Raw genomic sequence first — 5508 nt, 5'->3', positions numbered from 1 at the left:
GCAACTTCTTGAATCATGATGATGTTGCCTTCGCCCTCTTCTTCTCCCTCTCTTGTTGTGCAGTAAGTTGTTGAGTGAGTTGACAAACTGTAGTTTGTAGTCTTTCAATTCTCTTACTATCAACTGAAGAGCTCGGGTATGCAGGGCCGGACGAACAACTAACATTATCGCTAAAATAGTTGTTGTGGTATTCGGCCAAATGACCTTTATTTGCAGGACCCACAACTTTTGTCCATAACTCCACCTTGACATGTTTGGGAATGGGGTCACCCTGACTTTCAAGTGGTTGACTACTACGATACGCACCAACAAGGCGCATATATTCGTCCTATATTCAAAGTAAAGTTAACACTAAAAGTAAGAAAATATTAAAGTATTTATAACTGAATAATATCAACTTTGACAAAAAAATTCATAAATTTAGAATTTGTTTCTTATGTGTTCAGCTTTTGCACGAGCTTCAACCCAGACAGCTTCATCAGTCGGGTTCTTTTTTTTCTTCACATGAGTCTCAAAGTATATCACATCATGTGGTATTTTCTTACCCTGTTCTTTTTCCTGCATATGAAAAACTTATCAATGTTCAAATAATAATAAAAATTTAATAGAAACAAACAAATAAAACTGTAAAGTTACATACCATTTTTTGAATCACAGCAAGAGTACTTCTGACACCCGCAGTATGCAGGGAGCCACCCTTGGATGATGCCCGGTCTTTCTTTTCCTTTTCACTCAACAATTTGAATTCGTCTCTATTCCAATTTATAAGATACCGATTCCATGCGGGTTCAGGCATGCACATAGGTTTAATCATGTTTTGTCGGGCATAATCCAAGAGATCTTTAAGTCTGACTCTACATCTTTGCATAAAGTTCTTCTTTATAAGAAATGTATTTTCATCATCCCACCAGTAAAATTTCTATCCCTGTCAAGTTCTGGTACCTTTTGCCAGCTGGTCCAGAAGTCGTTGAAGTGCCGACCAATGCATATTCGCGCCCTATGTCCAATTCCAACATCTGGGTTAAACATACAACACAAGATCAAAAGTAATTTCATAGAGCATAATAATATAGTAATGAAAAATGTGTAACGTTATTATATATAGAAATCTTATCCTTTCACAACTGGAACAAGATAAATCCTCCCAGAATCATGTAAATTTCCTGGCTGCCTAGTAACTGATGGTGGATGCACTGGCTTGGTCGGATCTGAAGAACCAGATGGAGTGCTTCCCAGTTGAAGCTCCGATAACCCAATAGATCCAGTAGAATCACAGTGCGTAGCTGCGTGATTTCTGCAGGAGGGTATCGATGATGGTCGACGCCTGGAGGGGCCAGTGGCAATCCAAAAGTACTCTATTGGCGATGACATGGTCATAGGAGCCGGATGAGTCGGTGAAGACCTAGGTAGTGGCCCCATATGCATAGGAGTAGGTATGGAATCCTCGGACGACCTAGAATATGAGGGTCGTGCTGGCGTGTCAGCTAACCGATCCTCAGATATATGAATACCGGTCGGCCGAATATAAGGCGGAATTTGTCTTTTCTTTTTTGGTTTCATCGTATCAACTTTTCCCTTACCTTTGTCATCTCTGCCTGACATCTAAATTAAGTTAAATTAACAAGTAGTTAGTTCATTCAATATGAATATATATATATATATATATATATATATATATATATATATAAGAAAACATTCAAAGTAACTAATTCGAAGTTACTATATAAATCATGGAAAAGTGGAAACAACAAACTTAAAAAGTATATTACATATCAATCTTACACAAGAAACATAAAGTTATATATATAGTACAAAGCATAAAGACATCAATACATAATAAATACAACCTATACAACTAATCCTCCTCTTCTGAAGACTCTCCACTAAACCATTCACCCTCTTCGGAGGTTTCCTCATCTCCTACCTACCCAGTCGTTTCTTCCGCAATATTAACTTCTTCTAATATATTTTCCGGGTGATTCAAATCGTCCACTAATTCAACGTCCACTAGCTGGTGATCAATCTGCATTTCATTTTGATACACAGTCTCCAGCACATTCTCAACTTCCACCCATCCTATAGGCTTTGTTTTGATTACAACCCACCTATCAGACTTGTCATTGCGCAACGAATAAGGAGCATAATACACTTCCTTAGCATTTTGCGCTAGCACAAATGGATCGTAAATAGGATACGACCTATTGTGCTTCACTTCAATGATGTTATGCTCCTTATGTACTCTTGTGCCTGTTGTGCTTGGATCAAACCACTTACATCAAAAGAGGACAATTTTTTTTATTGGGTAACCAACATACTCCAGTTTTAAGATCTCATGTATGATGCCAAAGTAATCAACATCATCATCACCCTTAACCCAAACACCACTATTGTTTGTTTTCCTTGCTCTGGAGTGTTGTGCAGTAAAAAAATTAAACCCATTCACTTTGTATTGCAACATTGCAATAGTTTCAACTGGACCCAAAGAAATATCTCTCAAAATCTGATCGTATGCGGCTGCATTTGGTGAATGGTTTACCTAAAAATATTATATATAGATATATTTTAGTTGAGGAATGTGTAAATGTTTAAACTTTGTTGAAATAACAAAACACTTACGAACCTCATTTTTAAACCATGTTGCAAAGGATGCATACACTTGATTTTCGTGGAATTGAGTCTTAAATGAACTGAACATCAAACATGGGAAACACAATTAGTTTCTTTAATGGAATGAGTAAACAAATAAGATATGTTAAAATTTTAATCTCCTTACTTCATAAATGGCTCAATTTTCGGGCAATTAAGCAAGACATACAAAGTTGTTGCTTTACGCTCCATGGGAGTGAGCCGGTGAGGTATGATCTTTTTAGCCTTACAACCAGATTGATTGAAAATTGATATCGGTTGCAAATGAGGCTCATTCACATCGTCCTGGTGACGATTCAGACGGTTTCTTGAACAAACAACTTCATCACGAAAGTAGTATGAACAAAATTGAGAAGTTTCTCTTGCAAGATATGCTTCAAATATAGAGTCTTCCACCCTATGTTTGTTTTTGGGCCCCCTTTTCAATTTTTCAATTGCCCTGTAAAATCGTAAGGTTAGACGTTTACTATATATAAAAAAGATATCTATGAATTTAAATATGTTGCAACTGCTTACCGTTTGAATGGATACATCCGCCTAGTTTGAACAGGATAGCCTAGCCGAGCTTCGTGCACAAGGTGAATGGGAAGATGTTCCATCACATTGAAGAACGCTGGCGGAAAAATCTTCTCCAGCTTGTTGGTGATAGCGACAATATTACTTTCCATTCGCACCAGATTTTCTTCTTTTAATGTGCTGGCACATAAGTCTTTGAAGAAGAAACTGATCTCTGCTATTGGTTTCCATATGTTTTTAGGTAAACCAATAAAAGCAATTGAAAGTAATTGTTCCATGAAAATATGACAATCATGACTTTTCATTCCATGCAATATTCCTTGTGTCATATCAACCCTTTTTCCCAAATTTGAGGCATATCCATCGGGCATCTTCAAACTTTGAATCCACTCACATATTTATCGCTTTTGGTCCAACTTGAATGTAAAACAATCCTTGGGCTTTAGATCATTGCCGTTGGGCCCCTGCTGTAATTGTAATTGTCTGCGGTTGCAATACTCTGGTAAGTCAAGTCTGGCCTTAGGATTATCCTTTGTTTTGCCGGTGACATCCATAATTGTGTTGAACAAGTTGTCAAAGTAGTTCTTCTCAGTATGTATGGCATCAACATTATGTCTAAGTAAATTATCTGGCCAATATTCTAACTCCCAAAATATACTTTGCTTAGTCCAGTTATGCGAAATGCCATATCCATCAAGCCTATACAATCGTTCCTCGCTGGCTTTGGGCAAATTCTGAACTATTTTCCAGATGTCATGACAAGACAGCCTAGGAGGTGGACCATCATGTTCCCTTCTATTCCTCCAGAATGCATTCTTGATTCTCCTAAATTCATGATCAGGTGGCAGGAAACAACGATGAAAATCAAACCAAGAATTTTTTCTGTCATGTCTCAATGTGAAAGATTTTGTTTTGTCCATGCAGTATGGACAAGCCAGCTTTCTAGCTGTCATCCATCGAGACAACATTCCATAAGCAGGAAAATCATTAACAGTCCACATTAGATATGCACGCATATTAAAATTCTGTTTAAGAGAGATGTCCCAAGTTTGAACCCCTCATGCCATAAAACTTGAAGTTCATCGATCAATGGATGCAAATAGACATCTATTCCACTTTTTGGATTACACGGGCCAGGAATAACACAATTCAGAAATATATAGGGACTAGTCATTAACAATTCAGGAGAAAGATTATAAGGAGTGATAAATACAGGCCAACATGAATATGGCGCACCACCAACTGAAAAAAGAGAGAAACCATCCGCACATAATCCCAATCGAATGTTTCGTGGCTCAGCTGCAAAATTTGGATAAGTTGCATCAAAATGCTTCCAAGCCTCTCCATCAGATGGATGACACATAACACCAGTGGGCCTTCTATTTTCACTGTGTCATCTCATATGAGGAGCTGAGCTGTTTGAAGCATACAATCTCTTCAACCTTGGTATAAGAGGTAAATAATGCATCACCTTAACAACAATTTTATTTCCAGTAGAACCACATTTATATCGAGAGTGCTGACAAAACTTACAGAACTCCAGGTTAGCATCCCCCTTAAAGTATAACATGCAACCATTTTCACAGCAATCAATTCTAACCGAGGATAGACCTAACTTTGACACCAATCTTTTTGCCTTATAGAAAGAATCAGGAACCTCCAAGTCGGGGTCAACTAACTCTTTAATAAAATCTATAATTGAGTCCATTCCTCCGTCCGCAATATTCCAATTAGATTTAATACTTAATAATCTAACAGCAACAGACAAATAAGAGTGCAAACACCCATAAAAAAAAGGATGACTAGCAGCATGCAATTCATTGTAGAAATTCGCCGCTTCACTATTAGGAACATGTTCAACATTTTCCCTTAAGTCACCCCCCTGTTGCATCTAAAAAGCATCGTGCAACATTTTTGTCATCCTAATATCTTGATATTCATTATGCCTTTCAGATCTACTACTTTCTCCAATAACAAAGTTATTTTGCGCTACACCCCCATGAATACCATGCACTCTTAAAAAGTTCTTGTGAAAATCCTTTCTATAAAGATGTTCCTTTACATCTTCTTCACCAACAAGATTTATAGCATCACATCTAACACAAGGATAACGAATAACCCAAAAACGTGTTCAAACTTCAAGTGTCTTAGCATGATCAACAAATCTTTTCACACCTTCAACGAATTCCTCCGTAATACCCATTCTATTATCATTGTTCCGGCGATATATCCAGCTATAATCAGGATCCATCTACGCATTCAATCAAATTAAACTAATTAGTTCCTACACTTAACCATTTTCAACCAACTAAGTCACCGAACAAACCACATTCAAAACAAATAATT

This window comes from Capsicum annuum, chromosome 3 (assembly GCF_002878395.1).
Source record: "Capsicum annuum cultivar UCD-10X-F1 chromosome 3, UCD10Xv1.1, whole genome shotgun sequence".
NCBI lineage: Eukaryota > Viridiplantae > Streptophyta > Magnoliopsida > Solanales > Solanaceae > Capsicum > Capsicum annuum.
The sequence above is the reverse complement of the archived record's forward strand: the minus strand, read 5'-3'. Positions refer to the sequence as shown.